Genomic DNA, 19567 nt, shown 5'->3' on the forward strand with positions numbered 1-19567 from the left:
GAGCAGTCTGACTGGCTACACCACTGTTTGGCTTAGGAGGGGGGGCATTGCACAAGATCAAAGTAAGTTGCAGAAACTTGTAAGATTAGTCAGCTTCATCATGGGTACAAGCGTCTGTAGTATTCACAACATCTTCGACCAGCGATGCCTTAGGAAGGAGGCGTCCATCATTAAGGACCCCAATCACCCAGGACATCAGAAAGGAGGTACAGAGGCCTGAAGATACACACTCAGTGATTCAGGAACAGCTTCTTCCCCTCTGTCATCTGATTTCTAAATGGACATTGAATCCATGAACATTACCTCACCATTTCTTTATTTCTGTTATTTTTTGCACTACTTAACTATTTAATAGACATATATATTACTGTAATTCAAGTTTTTTGTTCTCTATATTTATTTATCATGTATTTCATTGTACTGATGCTGTAAAATTAACAAATTTTACAACATATGCCGGTGATATTAAACCTGGTTCTGGTTCTGATTCCTTCATCATCTGCTTGGCAGACTCATCACTGACACATGTCATAAAATTGATCATTTTGCAGCAGCAGTACGGTGAGAAACACATAAAAAATTACAAACACACGAGATTCTGAAGATGCTAAGAATCCATAGTAACACGTGCAAAATGCTGGAGGAACTCAGCAGATTGGTCAGCATTTTATGGAGAGGAATAAACAGTCGACATTTCAGGCTGACATATAAGGGCCTTCATAAAAATTGCTATAAGTTACAAGGAGAAAAAAAATTCTAAACAAAAATTAAGGAAGTACAGGAGTGTGATCGATCAGCTGGTTGAGTGGTGTCGCAACAACAACCTTGCACTGAACCTCAGTTAAGACCAAGGAATTGATCGTGGACGTTAGGAAGGAGAAGTCAAGGGATCACATGCCAGTCCTTATCAAGGGATCAGAAGTGGAAAGGGTGAACATTTTCAAGTTCCTGAGTATCAATATCACTGAGGATCTATCCTGGGCTCAACACTGATGCAGCTATAAAGATACAACAGCGGATATATTTCAATTGGAGTTTGAGGGGAGCTGGTATGTAAACAAACACTCTAGCAAATTTCTACAGATGTACTGTAGAGAGTAATCTAATTGGTTGCATCACTGTCTGATTTGGAGAGGCCACTGCACAGGACCAGAAAACTGCATAATGTTGCAAACCCAGCCACCTCCAGCAAGGGCACCAGCCCTCCCAGCATCAAAAGGTGATGCCTCAGAAAGGCTGCATCCATCATTAAGGATCCCGATCAGTCAGCCATTCCCTCTTCTCATTGCTACCAAGAAGTTGGAAATACAGGAACATTTGAAGACACACACTTAATGTTTTAGGATCAGCTTCTTACCCTCCAGTAGCAGACCTCCAAATGAATATAAATACTCCTGTACCTCCTCGCTCATGGTAACAATGAGAAGAGGGCAAGTCCTGAACGGCTGCCAACTTCTTGAGGCCCAGCTTATTGAAGATGTTCGTGTTAGTGGGGAGGCAAGTGACCATGACAGAACTGGCCAATTTTACAAGACTCTGCAGCTTCTCATTCTGGGCATTTGCACTTCCAGTCAAAATGCTCTCCACAGTGCCCTTAGCATTTCCTTTTTTTCCAGAATTGATTAGAGAGCTTAAGGTAAAAGAACCCTTCAGGGAAGTGACCATAATATGACTGAATTCACCCTGAAATTTGAGGAGAAGCTAAAGTCAAATGCATCTGTATAACAGTGGAATAAATGGAATTACAGAGGCATGACTGAAGACTTGGCCAGAATTACTTACAAACATTTGTAGAAAAGAACATTAGAAAGGATGGCAGCAGAGCAGCGAAGGCTGTAATTTCTGGAAGCAATTCAGAAGGCTCAGGATATATCAATACCAAAGAGGAAGAAGTATTCTAAAGGAAAGATACGCAACCATGGCTAACTAGAGAAGTCAAAGCCAACATAAAAGCCAAAGTGAGGGCTTATAATAGAGCAAAAAATAGTGAGAAGTTAGAGTATTGGGAAGCTTTTAAAAACCAACAGATGGCAACTCAAAAAACCATTAAGCAGGTAAAGATAGAATACAAAAGCAACTAGCAAAAGTTTCTTCAGATACGTAAAATGTAAAAGAGAGAGGTGAGAGTGGATATCGGACACCTGGAAAACGATGCTAGAGAGGTAATAATGGAGGACAACAAAATGGCAGAGGAACTGAATAAGTATTTTGCATCAGTCATCACTGGTACTAGCAGAATGATGGGAGTTCCAGGTGTCAGGGGTGATGAAGTGTAAGAAATTACCATTACTAGAGAGAAGGTTCTTGGGGAAACTGAAGAGTCTGAAGGTAGATAATCACCTGGACCAAACATAGTACAACCCGGAGTTCTGAAAGAGGTGTCTGAAGATATTGTGGAGGCATTAATAATGACCTTTCAAGAATCACTACATACTGGAATGATTCTGGAAGACTGGAAAACTGCAAACGTCATCCCACACTTCAAGAATGAAGAAAGGCAAAAGAAAGGAAACTATAGACCTGTTAGTCTAACTTCAGTGGTTGGGAAGATGTTGGAGTCGATTATTAAGAATGAGGTCTCAGGGTATTTGGAAGCACAGGATAAAATACGCCATAGTCAGCATAGTTTCCTCAAAGGAAAGTCTTGTCTGCCAAACCTGCTGGAATTCTTCGAAGAAACAACACGCAGGATAGACAAAGAAGAATCCGTTGCTGTTGTGTATTTGGATTTTCAGAAGGCCTTTGACAGGGTACCATTCATGAGGTTGCTAACCAAGCTATGAGCCCATGGCATTACAGGAAAGATTCTAGAAGGGAAAAAGCAGTGGCTGATAGGCAGGAGGCAAAGAGTGGGAATAAACAAAGCCTTTTCTGGCTGGCTGCCAGTGGCTAGTAGTGTTTCACAGGGGTCTGTGTTGGGACCAATTCTTTTTACGTTATGTGTCAATGATTTGGATGATGGAATTGATACTTTGTTGCAAAGAATGCAGATGACATGAAGATAGGTGGAGGGGTAGTTAGTTTTGAGGAATTAGAGGGGGAACAGAAGCACAGATGGATTAGGACGATGGTCAAAAAAATGGCATATGGAATATTGTGTCATGAAGGGTACTGTCGCACTTTGGTAGAAGAAATGAAAGGGTTGGCTATTTTCTAGATAGAGAGAATTAAAAAAAAAAAGAGGTGCAGAGAGTTGGGAGTCCTTGTGCAGAATTCTATAAAGGTTAATTTGCAGGTTTTGTCTGTGGTGAGGAAAGCAAGTGCAATGTTAGAATTCCTTTTAAGAGGACTAGAATATAAAAGCAAGGATGTGATGTTGAAACTTTATAAAGCACTGGTGAGGCCTCACTTAGAATTTGTGAGCAGGTTTGTGCTCCTAATCTTAGAAAGGATGTGCTGAAACTGGAGAGGGTTCAAAGGAGGCTCATTAAAATGATTCCAGGATTGAATGGCTTGTCATATGAGGAACATTTGATGGATCTGGGCCTGTATTCACTAGAATTCAGAAGAATGAGGGGTGGCCTCATTGAAACCTATTGAATGGTGAAAGGCCTTGATAGACTGGGTGTGGAGTGGATGTTTCCTTTGGAGAGTCTAAGACTAGTAGATACAGCCTCAGATTAGAGGGACATCCTTTTAGAATGGAGATGAAGAAGAATTTCTTTAGTCAAACAGTGATGAATCTGTGGAATTCTTCGCCACAGGCAATTGTTGAGACCAAGTCTTTATGTACATTTAAGGCAGAGCTGGATAGATTCTTGATTGGTCAGGACATGAAGGGATTCGGGTGGAAGGCAGGATATTGGGGCAGAGAGGAATAATGTTCAAAGAATCGGTCCCAGCACAGACCCCTGTGGAGCACCGCTAGTCACAAGCAGCAGGTCAGAAAAGGCTCCTCTTATTCCCACACTTTGCCTCCTGCCGATCAGCCACTACATTATCAATACTAAATTCTTTCCTGTAATACCATGGGCTTGCTGGCGAACGTGCAGTCTCTGGTGAATAAAATCGATGATCTCAGAGCCAGGGTGCTGAATCAGAAAGACACTAGGACCACGTGTGTCCTTTGTTACACGGAATCCTGGTTAACCCCTTCCATACTGGATGCAGTGATTCAGATTGATGGGTTTACTATACATCGTCAGGATGGATCTATAGAGTTTCTCAAAAGCAGAGGTGGAGGAGTATGCCTCATGATCAACTCTTCTTGGTGCACAAATATATCAGTGCTGCCCCAATCCTGCTCACCAGACCTGGAATATCTAGCTGTAAAGTGTCATCCTTTTTACCTATCACAGGACTTCTCTGGGGTCATTCTAGTAGCTGTGTACATTCCACCTCAGGCCAATGTCAAGCAGGCTTTAGATGATCTGAGTAATGGGATCAACATGCACGAAACAGCACACCCTAAAGCCTTCACCATCGTTTTGGGAGATTTTAACAAGGCCAGTCTGAAAAAATCACTAAGCAGTTTACCATCAACAGATCACTTGCAATACCAGAGGAAACAACACATTCGACCATTGTTACACCACCATCAAGAATGCCTACCGTGCTATTCCACGCCCTCACTTCGGGAAGTCTGATCACCCGGCTGTATCTCTACTCCCTGAGTATAGGCAGAGACTGAAGACTGCAGCACCAGCAGTGAGGACTAAGAGGGTATGGACAAGGGAAGCACAGGAGTGCCTACAGGACTGCTTTGAATCTGTAGACTGGACTGTATTCAGGGATTCATCTTTGAATCTGGATGAGTATGCTGCAGTTGTGTGGTGAACTACATATACCTGTCTGGACAAGCCCCCTGCTGACTGCTCCTGTGGCTCCTCCCACAGACCCCTGCTGGCAGCTCCTGTGGCTCCTCCCACAGACCCCTGCTGACAGCTCCTGCTGACTCCTCCCACAGACCCACTGCTCCTGTGGCTCCTCCCACAGACCCCTGCTGGCAGCTCCTGTGGCTCCTCCCACATACCCCCTGCTGACTGCTCCTGTGGCTCCTCCCACAGACCCCTGCTGGCAGCTCCTGTGGCTCCTCCCACATACCCCCTGCTGGCAGCTCCTGTGGCTCCTCCCACATACCCCCTGCTGACTGCTCCTGTGGCTCCTCCCACATACCCCCTGCTGACTGCTCCTGTGGCTCCTCCCACAGACCCCTGCTGACTGCTCCTGTGGCTCCTCCCACAGACCCCGATATAAAGGCGATTGAGGCCTGAGCCCGGCCTCTCAGTCTCCAGGATGTAGTATGGTGGTCAACCACTGCTTGTTCCTTCTTCCAGTCAATAAAAGCCGATATCTCGCCTTTACGTCTCAGAGAGAGTTATTGATGGTGCATCAAGTTGTTACCAACTTCATTAAAACCTGTGTGGATGAGTGTGTGCCTACAAAGACTTACTGTACATTCCCAAACCAAAAGCCGAGGATGAACCAGGAGATATGTCATCTGCTGAAGGCTAGATCTATGGCATTCAAGTCTGGCGACCCAAACCAGTACCACATAACCAGGTGTGATTCACAGAGGGCTATTTCAAGGGCAAAGAGACAATTTTGAACAAGGTTGGAGGTGATATCAGATGCACGGCAACTCTGGCAGGGACTGCAAGACATTACTTCCAACAAAGCGAAACCCAGTAGTATGAGTGGCAGCAATGCTTCACTATCAAATGAACTCAACACCTACGCACACTTTGAAAGGCAGAACACAGCTACGGCTGTGAAGATCCTGCTACACCTGATGACCCTGTGACCTCCATCTCAGAGGCTGAAGTTTGACTGTCTTTAAAGAGAGTGAACCCTGAAGGTCCCGATGGAGTACCTGGTAAGGCTCTGAAAACCTGTGCCAACCAACTAGCGGGAGTATTCAAGGACATTTTCAACCTCTCACTGCTACGGACAAAAATTCCCACTTGCTTCAAAAAGGCAACAATTATACCAGTGCCAAAGAAGAATAATGTGGGCTACCTTAATGACTATCGCCCGGTAGCACTCACATCGACAGTGATGAAATGCTTTGAGAGGTTGGTTATGACTAGACTGAACTCCCGCCTCAGCAAGGACCTGGACCCATTTCAATTTGCCTATTTCCACAATAGGTCAAAGGCAGATGCAATCTCAATGGCTCTCCACGTGGCTTTAGATCACCTGGAAAACACAAACACCTATGTCAGGATGCTGTTCATCAACTATAGCTCAGCATTTAATACCATCATTCCCACAGTCCTGATTGAGAAGTTGCAGAACCTGAGCCTCTGTACTTCCCTGCGCAATTGGATCCTCAGCTTCCTAACAGTCTGTGCGGATTGGTGATAACATATCCTCCTTGCTGACAATCAACACTGGCGCACCTCAGGGGTGTGTGCTTAGCCCAAGATCTACTCTGTGTATGCACATGACTGTGTGGCTAGGCCTCAAATACCATCTATAAATTTGCTGACAATAGAACCATTGTTGGTAGGATCTCAGATGGTGACGAGAGGATGTACAGGAATGAGATATGCCAACTAGTGGAGTGGTGCCGCAGCAACAACCTGGCATTCAATGTCAGTAAGACGAAAGAGCTGATTGTAGACTTCAGGAAAGGTAAGACGAAGGAACACATACCAATTTTCATAGAGGGATCAGAAGTGGAGAGAGTGAGCAGCTTCAAGTTGCTGGGTGTCAAGATCTCTGAGGATCTAGCCTGGTCCCAATATATTGATGCAGTCATAAAGAAGGCAAGACAGCAGCTATATTTTATTAGGAGTGTGAAGAGATTTGGTATGTCAACAAATATACTCAAAAACTTCTATAGTTGTACCATGCAGAGCATTCTGACAGGCTGCATCACCATCTAATATGGAGGGGCTACTGCACAGGACCGAAAGAAGCTGCAGAGGGTTGTAAATCTAGTCAGCTTCATCTTGGGCACTAGCTTACAAAGTACCTGGGACATCCTTAGGGAGCGGTGTCTCAGAAAGGCAGCGTTCATTATTAAGGATCTCCAGTACCCCAGGGCATGCCCTTTTCTTACTGTTACCAGCAGGTAGGAGATACAGAAACCTGAAGACACACACTCAGTGATTCAGGAACAGCTTCTTCCCCTTTGCCATCTGATTCCTAAATGGACATTGAAGCTTTGGACACTACACTTTTTTAAAATATACAGTATTTCTGTTTTTGCACATTAAAAAAATCTATTCAATATACATAATTGATATACTTGTTTATTTATTATTTATTATGTTTTATTTTTTTATTATGTTTTATTTTATTTATTATTTTTTATTTTATTTACTATTTTTTTCCTCTCTCTGTTAGATTATTTATAGCATTGAACTGCTGCTGCTAAATTCACAAATTTCATATCACATGCCAGTGATAATAAACCTGATTCTAATTGTAGCTAATTTAGCAGCTGATGTGTGGCACCTTGTCAAAGGCCTTCTGAAAATCCAAGTACACAACATTGACTGATTCTCCTTTGTCTAGGCTGCTTGTCAATTCTTCAAAGAATTCCAACTGATTTGTCAGGGAAGATTTTTCCTTGAGGAAACCATGCTGACTAGCAGTAGGCAGCTTTCACTCCTAGGGGATCATGGGTTTGCGCCGCTGGTGGACTGTGTCCAAGCCTGGACGGGAAGATTTGGAGAACCAGCTGTTGCCCATGCAGCGGGTTCCCCCTCTCCACGTCACAGATGTAGTCCAAGGGAAGGGCAAGCGCCTACACAGCTTGGCACCAGTGTCATCGCAGAGGTTGCCAGAGTGAAGTTGTAAACATCAAACTGCCTTAGGGACCCCAGCTCTAGATTTCTTTCTCGGGGTTTATTCCCAAAGCCTTTCCCATGGGTGAGTATGGTTGCAAGGTAGTGGATGTTTAAAATCAGAGTTTTCCTTTCCTGGGCAGGCTGCTGTCCAAGGCTGACGAGCCCCTCCCGCTCGAACATGCTGAAGATGGCTTATTTTGTCATGTGCTTCCAGGTACCCTGATACCTCATCCTTAATAATCAACTGCAACATCTTCCCAACCACTGAGATCAGACTCACTGGCCTGTAGTTTCCTTTCTTCTGCCTCTCTCCCTTCTTGAAGTGTGGAGTTACTTCTATCTGTTGCAGAACTGTGAAGGTCTGTTCAGGGGAATGCAGGAATAAAGGAAGGGTAAGAGCTGACTGGCACTTCTATAGCTAAGTCTGCTTTCTCAAGTTGTGGGCATCACTGGAAGGGGGATGTTTATTGTCTTTCCCTTGTAGTCCATATTCTTTTCAGTGATCTTGATATAACCCAATAAATTGTTAATCCATCATAAAGGGGAATCAAGTTGGAATAGAAATTGGAATCAGTTTGGGTCAGAATTTTGTCTTCTTAATTGCTCAAGCATCAACAGCAAGACCAGCATTTATCACTTATCAGAAGGTAGGTATGAGCCACCATCTTGAAAAGCCACAGTCTTTCTGCTGAAGGTATTCTCACAGTGCTATTACAGAGAGAGCTCCAGGACTGGAGTCAATGATAATGAACGTTTGGCAATTTATTTCCAAGGCACAAGCGACGGTAACCCTGCAGGTACGCAAGGCTTCAAGACTGGAATTTGAGGCCTAGCGTTTGGGGTCCCATCATCAGAAAGTTTGGCGTTCGAGGTCCCGGCCATCGGGGAGTCCACCATTCATGTACTGGAATTCATCGTTCTCAACCAGGATCCTCATTCATTGTCATTGGCAAGTCCTGGGGTTGAAACTAAAGATCGAAGTTTGAAGGTCAATCGGAAGTCCTGAAGTCGAGGCTTGATGGACAGAGCCCAGAATCTATGGTGAGTCCACCTGGAGAAGATGAGGACTAATGTCTTTGAGTCCACTGGAGAAGATGAGGCCCAATATCTGTGAGTCCATAAGTCCACTGGAGGCTGGCAGCCAAAGAAGGACTTGCCTAGAGTTGGAGGACTGTCTATGTGTGTTGGGAAGGAGGAACAGGGCTTGTTTTGTGGTTGTTTCATTGCTTATTATGCTCTGTGTTGTTCTGCCAAACATTGTGGGCATGCTATGTTAGTATCTGAATGTGTGTACACATATGTGGGCTGACCCCAGCATATCCTTATGCAGTGTTGCTTGTTAATGCAAATGGCATATTTCACTGGGGTTTTCATTGTGATGTACATATAAACTGAAGTCTGGATGGAGTCTGACTCTGAATCTGAAGTGAGGAGGGAGTGATGTTCCCATATGTCTGCTGTGCTTGTGCTTCTTTATGGTAGAGTTTAATGTTGTGGGAGGTGTTATCAGAAAAGACTCAATGAATAACTTCTGTGCATTTTGTTTCTAGTACACAGTGCACTCAGTTTGAGTGGGTGGTGGAGCAATTGCTTAGGGTAGTTAACGTGATGCCAATCAATGGATGGTCTGACCTGCGTAGCTGGTGCTGTTGGAGCTACATTTATCCAGCTAAATCCAAGGCACTCTTTCACACTCCTGCAATTTGTGGAAGTGATGCCCATGTTACTGGAGAGGTTTAGACTTGTACCAGAGGTCATTCACTTGGCATGGGGTAACCAGTCACAGATCTGTTGTGGTAAACAAAGTACTAATGTGTCTGGTCCAGTTGAGTTTCTGATCAACGGTGATCCCTTGATGTTAAGTGTGGCAAAACAAACAATGATGAAGTCATTGAATGTCACAGGTTAGTTGTTCGACTCTGACATGTTGGAGATAGTCATTTGCCTGATTGTTCACGTGTGCCATAAATATTACTTACAACTTCTCAGCCCACGGCTGCATGTTGTCAAAGACTTGCTGTATGCAGACTGGATATCCTCATTATCTGAGAGCTCGAATGGAGATGAGCATTGTCAAATTGTTGACAAGTATTCCACTTTTGACAATATGATGAAGCAGATGAAGATGTTTGGGCCAACACTTCCGTGCCAAACTCTTGCAATGATGTTCTCTGTAGAGATTTGGAAGGATTGACCTCTGGGTTAACAGTCATTTTCCTCTGTGAGGCTATTGGAGTGTTTTCCCTTGATGCCCATTGAATTCAGTTTCAGCAGCCAGTCAACACGGTGAGTTTGTAATGAACAATGTAACGTTTACTGATACCACTTTTATAGTTTCCAGACAGTGTCCTCAATCTGCTGTGTGGAGTTTGAACCACTGTTCTCTGGACTGTGGCTCCTTCACATCTTGACCATTGAGTGCCATGATGTGGAAATGTGATTTCTTGGCTTAAAGATCAAGAAAAGATGATTTGGAAATCCCAATAGACTTAAAAAATTTGGTACTGACATAAAATAGATAATCTGCAGATGATCTCCTCGTTTTCAGATTTTATCATCTCCCTTTTATAAACCTGTTCAACATTTCTTAAGATGTACCTGCTCATTATTTTACATCATTAGTATGAGAATACTGTAGTTACTGGAATGCAGGAAAAAGTAAGAATTTTTTAAAACACTGGATAGATTAAGTTTTGTTCACAATGGACAGATTTGCTTATTCACTCTGATGAATTGAAGAATTTATAGAGAGGCTACAGCTATGACTGATGCAATAAATTTTCATCCCAAAGGTGCCTTTTTTCACATTTTTACTGGAAGTATTGTATAGCTCGACATCAAGAGCAGTAAAGATGTTTTCAGCTAATGAATAACAGTTTTAACAGAGCAGGAAGAACCCTCCCTCTGAGAGTAGCAGTAATGTAGTGAAATTCATCTCTCTTCCGTGGTCTTTCTCTTTAAGTGGGCTTCTTGATTGTGTGAGGGGGAAACCAGCAATAATATACATCCTGTTTAGAGGAAGATACACTTTATAATATGAATAGCTGACCAGCCCATGACCTTATCCTTCGGGGAGGGGGTGGGGGTAGAAAAGTCTGTGGTAATCTGAAGCAGGCACTGTGCCCTTGATTGAAAGGACATGTGTGAGCACAGGGTTTATCACTGTGTTGCATAATGCACAAGTCATTTCAGGATGATGTTACTATTGCTTCTATAGTCTGGTAAAAACAGGCATTACCATGTTGGTCAACAACGTTGTGAAGGCAGATACTGAAATACTTATATAATGTAGACCATAAGACGTAAAAGCAGAATTAGGCCACTCGGCCCATTGAGTCTGCTCTGTCATTTGATCATGCTTGATTTATTATCATCTGAACCCTGTTCTCCTGTCATCTCCCCTTAATCTTCAATGCCCTTACTAATCAAGAACCTAACAACCTCTGCTTTACATATACCCATTGACTTGGCCTTCACAGCCATCTGCAGCAATGAATTCCACAGGTTCACCACCATCTGGTTAAAGAAACTCCTCCTCATCTATAACGTAGTACCTTATTAAGCAGTGCACTAGTTGTCATAACGTAATGGTTAAGTTAATGGGTTAGCACCCTCAGACATAGGTATTGATACAGAAACATGAGGACAGCATAAGTCAGCAGAGAATTTAAAATCTTAATTTTAATAACATTGAACTTACAAAGTGTCAGTAAAGTTTGGGTGCTGGTGTGGAGATATGTCTTAACCAAAGGAGGCATAAGATAATCCTTTCCTCCACCAGCCTGCAAGACACCCTTGGTGTAGCACCTGATTAGCCCCCCACCCCCCGCAGTCAGGGTCACGTGAAGCCATGGGAGCAGGCTGTGGATGGTTGTATGAGCAGTTGGTGCACATCACAAGTCTTGGTCATGCAACCACCGATGCCAGGCAGACAGTCTCTGAAGAGTATTGATAATGGCTGGGGTCACCCACCTTATAAAGACACTGCCCAGAAGAAGCCAATAGTAAACCACTTCTGGAGAAAAATTTGCCAAGAACAATCATGGTCAAAGGCCATAATCGCCCATGTCATAAGACGTGACACATAATGAAGATGATGATGATCGGTAAAGTTGACCATGAAATTGCCAGTTCTCATTCAGACCCAACTGGTTCCTGTTGGAAAGGAGGTCTGCTGTCCTCATCAAGATGTCTGTGACAATGAGGTCGACATCATACTCCTAGGTTCAGTAGCAGTTACTGAAGATACTAATACTGGAAACACCAGCAATATCCATGTCCAGTGAGTAAAAAATAAAATACAGGAGCTGGGCAGCAATACCACTCATTCCTTTTTGCCTTTGGGGAGCAGATACTTTTCACTTTATAACAAGCTGTGTTTGTTTTATAATTATTAAAAAATAGGTAAACATTACAATTTTTCAGCTGATCATTAAGGATACAGGCATGATAAAAGAGATAGCAAGACCAAATTTTCTGATTTGCTGAACCAAGTTCCAATAGGTCATACTTATATGAATCCCTCACATCAGAGAACCCCTATATCCTTCAGAAGAAACAGTTAAGCATGATAATCCTAGACTTCAGTGCAAATTTTATCTTGACCAGACAATTTGCTGGAAAGTAGCAATAACAGGCAACAACATGATTCATACATTGAGAGTAGAGACACCCGATCAGGTTGGTGATCTAAGAATATACCATATGTAGATGGGTACAGAGCTATGTACCCAAGTTTGGTAATGACAAAACAATAATTTGCTACGATTTAAACTCATGTCTCTGGATCAATGATCCAGGACTGAGTGTGCCGAGGTTTAAACTTTACCATTACGCTGTCACAATAAACCTGGTGCACAGTTTACAGACAGACAGACAGCCAGCCAGACATACTTTATTGATCCCGAGGGAAACTAGGTTTTGTTACAATTGCACCAACCAAGAATAGTGTAGAAATATAGCAATATAAAACCATAAATAATTAAATAATAATAATAAGTAAATAATGCCAAGTGGAAATTAGTCCAGGACCAGCCTATTGGCTCAGGGTGTCTGACACTCCAAGGGAGGAGTTGTAAAGTTTGATGGCCACAGGCAGGAATGACTTCCTATGACGCTCAGTGTTGCATCTCGATGGAATGAGTCTCTGGCTGAACGTACTCCTGTGCCTAACCAGTACATTATGGAGTGGATGGGAGTCATTGTGCAAGATGGCATTCAACTTGGACAGCGTCCTGTTTTCAGACACCACCGTCAGAGAGTCCACTTCCACCCCCACAACAACACTGGCCTTACGAATGAGTTTGTTGATTCTGTTGGTGTCTGCTATCCTCAGCCTGCTGCCCCAGCACACAACAGCAAACATGATAGCACTGGCCACCACAGACTCGTAGAACATCCTCAGCATCGTCTGGCAGATGTTAAAAGGACCTCAGTCTCCTCAGGAAGTAGAGACGGCTCTGACCCTTCTTGTAGACAGCCTCAGTGTTCTTTGACCAGTCCAGTTTATTGTCAATTCGTATCCCCAGGTATTTGTAATCCTCCACCGTGTCCACACTGACCCCTTGGATGGAAACAGGGGTCACCGGTGCCTTAGCCCTCCTCAGGTCCACCACCAGCTCCTTATGGTACGCTATAATACACTATATGGTACGCTAGCTAATTATACAAATACATATTTGCAAGCAGAATTAATAGAAGTTTTAAATGTCAAGGAAATATTAATAGATTAAATGAATGTACAACAAATTGGCAAATGAATTTACATATTGGCAAGTATGAGGTTAATACATTGTCCTTGGAGAAAATGCAGCATAATTTACTAAAATCATATTATGTGTCCCAATTCTGAGGAAAGATTACTGCAGATGGGTTTGAATTCCCAGGTACTTAGAACATTAAGAACTGGTTTGATCAACATTTTCAAGATATTAGAGGGCTAATTATGACAGAGAGCAAAACAACAAGTATTTCTGCTTTCAATAAACACAAAATACACTGCAGATGCTGGGGTCAAAGCAACAGGCACAACACGCTGGAGGAACTCAGCAGGTCGGGCAGCATCCGTGGAAATGAACAGTCAAAATGTTGACTGTTCATTTCCACGGATGCTGCCCGACCTGCTGAGATCCTCCAGCATCTCTGCTGTCAATGTGCTTAAGAGTCGGGTGAATAACCAGGAACTGTAAGGCAGCTCTTTCAAGTCTTAATTTGATCTAAATATAGTCACAAAAAATAATACTGGAAGTAAAGTAGGAATAACAGATTTCTATGGTGCAGAATGACTGAGAAAAAATCTATTATATCCTGAACTGTCTGAAAAGTTAACTGCAATATATCTAAAATCAAATGTCAAAGAATTTTTTAGTATTTGCAGTATAATAATTTAATAATTTAAATTTAATAATTTGATGGCAGCAATGACTGGCTTTGTGGCTGTGGACTCACTTTTGTGAACTTTAGTTTTGATATTATTTGCTGACTTTTATTGTAAGCATGAACTTTTTTCTGCACTTTGGATGTCTGAGTCTTCTTTTTTAATGGGTTCTTTTGGGTTGCTTTGTTTTGTGATTGCCTGTTAGGAGAGAGGCAAATCTCAAGGTGGCATATTGTATACAAACTTTGAAAATAAATGTACCTTGAACTTTGAGTTATGTAGTCCACTTAAAACTCTTGAAATTACAACGCTGTTTTAAACCAGCTTCATTATTCCTTTATGCTGGAAAATAAAGTTGAATACATCCTGTCCTTTCCCAGAGGGAGAGAAGGGGAAAATCAGGCACAAAGATGGTGAAGGGTTCTGAAATTGAGAAAAGAATGGTTTTAGTTGAACTGTAATGCTGTGAAGAAAGGATACAATGTTCTCCACGTAGAGTTAGGTGGGATGCAGCTGGTTTAGTTTGGGAATGGCATTCATAATGTGACTGAATTCCAACAAGATTTTTGTTGGATACAGCATCAATACAGAGCCGAGGGGAACCCGCAGATATGCATTATTTTGGTTGACTGAATGATTCCAAGAGAACTAAATTCAAATGGCAATTGTCCTTCATTTTTGGTCTTTTTTTTTTGTTAGGTAAAAACAAGAACAAGAAATCTTTCGCTCACCAATCTACAATAAATCAGAATTTGGGCAGTGTGGCTTGCTGAAATCACTGTTCCCTCTAAGCTGCATGGTGCAAAGCCACGCAGTAACCGCAATGCTCCCGTGCACTTAGCCTTTGTTGCCGCACAGCTGGAATTTTCTCAAAATTTAAACATTTAATGTGTCGCGCATTTTGCAGGCCCTGTGAAAATATCCTGCTCAAAGTCCATGTGACTGTAAAAGAGAATTAGAAGGAACATTGGCTGGGATAGTCTATTTTTAAAGACAATTATTAAGCAAATGAACCTGGAGAATATACACGCAACTACTAATCTATTATTGCTACTGAACTATAACTGATTGAATGCATATGTGTTCATTATTATTTGGAATAATTAGCTTGAAACTTTCCAATATTTAACTGAAGAACCGAAGCCCTCTCTGGTAGAAATAAAACATCTTCCACTGCACTATTTTAAACTGCTCAGGATTTCCCTTTCATGTCTACACTTCCAACAAATTGTCATTGGAAGTCACTTGGTTATTTATTTAATTTCTCTTGTGAGAGCCTGCTGTCAGTAAATTGATTGCCTATGTTTCTTACATTCAGAAGTAATTGCTCCTCAGATTATTTCACTGGTTACAAACGATTTGATCTGTTCCAGCAACATGAAAGATACTTTCTCAGCTCCAAACTTTATTTTGCCTTTTTTGCCATTTTCTCTGCGCCAGGAATTGAAGTTTACAGATGCAATCAGAGCCACTGATCCTCTCAGACAATGAAGGCAACATTTTGCAACATATTTTACATCACTGCAACGCAACTGCTGATCTTACGGTCCACGCGGTTTACACAAAGCTTTGCAGCAGCCAGCTGTAAGATCGGAGCTCAGTTCCTGCTACCATCTGTAAGAGGTTGGCATGTTCCCCCACCCCCATGACCTCTTGGGTTTCTACCAGATGCTCCAGTTTCCTTTCACTCTCCAAAAATGCACTGTAGGGGTTAAGGTTAGAAAGTTGTGGGTATGCTATGTTGGTGCTGGAAGAATGGCAACTTTGTGGGCCCCCTAACACAATCCTCACTGATTAGATTTGATGCTAATGATGCATTTCACTGTATGCTTCAACATGTAGTGTAGTACAGCGTGATCACTCGAGTCGAGTGTGATGTTCTCCTAACAGTTATCTATTGGTGGGTCCTCAGGTGGCTGTAGGAGCTGATCTATTATCCACGTGTTGTACAGAGTGGGAAAGGGTAAGTGGTGGCTGTGGTTAGTGGTTGGGTTTTTCGGTTATTCAGTCTGTTTCAATGTACATGTGACAAACAAAGATCATCTTTAACTCTTTAGGCACAGGGTGATAAACTTTTCGGACTTCTCTCACGTCGCTGGAAGTAATTCTAGCTTTATCCTCCACAAAAGGTCATTACATCAAGCCCCTGCCCCACTCAAATTTACACTAACTGACATCAGCATGTCTTTCCAGAGAGTGGGTCTCATAACAGACAGCTTCCCAGCATTTACAGAAATGATAAACAGGCAGACGTGCCAAGAGAAAGGCTGGAACTAGGCAAGAAGGTGTTTCACAAGGTCAGTGGGGACAAGCCGGAAAAGCTTTGGTGATTATTGGGTTTTCACCAGAAATCATCTCTTTCAACAGGTTCGACGAACAAGGTAACATTTTTGCCTCAAAATGAATCCTTTTAAATTACATTATTTTCTTGTGAGTCTTTCTGGGAAGTAACAGAGTGATTATCAAGTGGGAAATAGAATGAACTAACTGATTGTGATCAGGATTAGAGACTGTTGTTAAGCTAGGACAGAAGCCTGCTAATAACTGTATTTAATGTGGAGCAATTTGGTGAAGATACTCTGGGGCAAAAATTGAAATTTTGAACCTGATCACAAATCGACGCTAATGACCGAAATCAGTGGAAAACTAAAAATCCAGGACCCTCCTCTGAGTTGTTTCAACTTTAATGAGCAGTGCACCAGATTCACTTAGTTCTAACAATGGAAGAGTAGCTCAGAGGAACAGTACTATAGACAAACTTGAGAAGAATAGTCCTGCCAAAGGGTCTAAGCCCGAAACGTCGACTGTAATATTTTCCATAGTTGCTGTCTGACCTGCTGAGTTCCTCCAGCACTGTGTGTGTGCTGCTTGGATTTCCAGCAGCTGCATATTTTCTCTTGTTTAGAGAAGAGCAGTTATTGACATATTCTTAAGTGAAATATGTCTTTTTAACAGATCAAAGAATGCATTAGGCAGATTAACTTCAAATGAAAATGCACTGGCATTTAGCAGTGAGGTTTCATCGTGCATTGGGAATTGACTTGCAAAAAAAAAAAAAGTTCCATCTAATCAATCTGTGACAGGCTCTGATATAATGAAGCTCGGGTTTATTACAATCACCTGAACCCGGATGTTCCTCTCCAACTCCCTGTTCAAGCCACTCGGAAGTTGACTTATAGGAGAGGGACCTCTTGAGTTGTAAAACTGATGAATGAAGAATGTAGCCCACATAAGCTGTCTTGCTGTAAACTAGGCTCCATGGGGGGAAATTGTATCCATGTGCTGCCTGCAATAAAATGGTAAAGCCATTCTTTATCACCGAGTAAAGCTTGCCTGTACGGCAACCAGATAAAATATGACAATTGCTACAAAAATTTGATATTGAGTTTACTACTAAACTTTAAAGGTTATAGACGGTGGTAGCTTGCCATATACTGTACTTAATGCATATAAACATGGCAAAAAATACACTGTAGATTGAATATAGTGTTTCTGGTTACTGAGAATGAATACAGAATTTTTCATGCATCTGTTGCGTTGAATAAAAATTCTCTTTTTTTAAAAAATGCCGGAAGAGGAATGCAGAATATTAGTGCTAAAATTTAATGCTTCAATATCTTTTAATATAGATTCAGATTCAGATATATTCATTACCCGCACATTGAAACATACAGTGAAATGTGTTATTTGTGTTAACAACCAACACACCCAAGGATGTGCTGGGGGGATCCCGCACACACATTCCAGCACTGACATTGCATGCCCACCACGCAATGTCCAGCAGAAACACACAAACAACAACAACAGGAAAATAAGCTCCTTTCCCACCCTCCTCCTCGCATATGCAGACACAAAGAGGCCCCCAACCCTAGGACAGGCCACCTCTGGGCAGCCTGGGTCTTAAAAGTTTTAAGATGTTTGAACACAAATATGCCAAACTGTCTTAGTTGCTGGTTTTTTATTTCAAGTGCTGTAAGATTAGAAGATGGAAACTGAAGTGTACACTTTCTTCTTGAATGACAACTTCCTTTGAAGTTTATTTCTGATATCAATATAATTAGCCATTTCTTATGTTTTTCTTATTAAATCAGGACAGTGATCATCTCCCTTGTTGCTCCAATACAAAACCAATTTTCATGAATCCCTGTGAAAAGTAATGCCTTGGCTTCACTTCCCTAATCATTCTTGATGTCTTAGATGTGAGATTAACAGTTCACTCTGTAGAAATAAAGGATATGAATCTCAAATCTAACTCTTGGTGACACAAGTTGTAGATTTATTTTAAGAGGACAATGGTGTATTTTTATATTCAACTATCAGTTAACACCTGACATCATGCCTTATCTTCTCCAAAGGCAGTAGATTAAAATAATTCCCAAAAAGGAGTAAGTAACAGATAGCTGACAACAACTCAATCTCAAGTGTAACCCTTGGTTCAGCTAGCAGCTTAATCTAAGGGATGATAGCCCCCGGCTTGGCCAATCTTAAGAAATCTCATTTGGGTGGATGCTGTGCCATATGTTCCCTATTACAAATCAGTACCATGAAATAACAAACAGTACACAATATGCGATTAAATGACTGAGCTTTATAATTCTTAATTTGACTATATGGTTAGTAACGAAACAAAAAGAAGGGCCCTATTCATGAAACAGTCTAATGCGCAAACGTTGGAGCTTGTAGTGTCGTCTAGTTTTTCCTGTTGTCCTCCTGCAAACACAGCCGACCCTCGGACCCTCACTCCTCAGTCCACTCCGTCCGGTGGTCTACCAACTCTCTCCATTTGCGTCCTCTCTCTTCATCTCTCCCTGACAAAAGACCGTAAAAATCCCTCTTCCAGACCCACAAGAACAACACTACTCTCATTGGCTAACATACATTCAAAAGTCCCCGTTATCTCTAGTCGTAACCCAAACATTTGGCTAGAGAGAAACCCTTACCTTAGCCTTAGCAGTGAAACATTGCAGAGAGGCCATTACATTAGCAGTGAAACCTTACAGCATGTTATACAAGCATTTAAAGTCCACTTGAGTATAGCTAGCTCAATCTCTGATGTAATTCAAACCAATAATTGTGCTGCAAATCACTTTATGTCAAAGAAAGGCCTCTTGGTACACAGGATGGACCAAACTGTTGATTGGAAAAGGCAAAAGGTGGCGTTAGTGTTTCATGATAAGCTCTTTCTGGTGCTCAGACATAGTGATCTTGGTCTTGTTACTGTCTATTCCTCCAACCTAGAATATCTAATGAGTAAGAGCCGACTAGTTTACTAACCAAGAGAGTTCTACTTTGTGATTCTGATCACAGTTTATATACTCCCCAATATTCCCCAATGCCATTAGGCTTTATAATTCTACCGCCAGGACTTAAGAACTTTTTAAAAGCTATTATTAATGCTTTTTGAGATAGTGATTAGATGCATATCATATTTTTTTTTACTGAGTTAAGTATT

General features: G+C 41.9%; 1 long non-coding RNA gene across 8 annotated transcripts in view; it reads right to left on the bottom strand.

Annotated features, from left to right (window-relative positions):
* Window positions 1–19567, bottom strand: part of LOC140725709 (uncharacterized) — a 57477-nt gene that overhangs the window by 14869 nt on the left and 23041 nt on the right. For 2 of the 8 annotated variants that reach the window (XR_012098430.1, XR_012098428.1), the window contains exons 3-4: window positions 17236–17401; window positions 14377–14538 (exon numbers count right to left, since the gene is read on the bottom strand). The exons of 3 other annotated variants lie outside the window; for them this stretch is intronic. This is a non-coding gene — a long non-coding RNA (uncharacterized lncRNA). Of the gene's footprint in view, window positions 1–5958; window positions 6139–14376; window positions 14539–17235; window positions 17402–19567 lie in introns of all 8 variants that reach the window. 3 more of the 8 variants (XR_012098426.1, XR_012098427.1, XR_012098431.1) reach the window with 3 other exon arrangements.

This window comes from Hemitrygon akajei, chromosome 3, assembly GCF_048418815.1.
Source record: "Hemitrygon akajei chromosome 3, sHemAka1.3, whole genome shotgun sequence".
Classification (NCBI taxonomy): Eukaryota; Metazoa; Chordata; class Chondrichthyes; order Myliobatiformes; family Dasyatidae; genus Hemitrygon; species Hemitrygon akajei.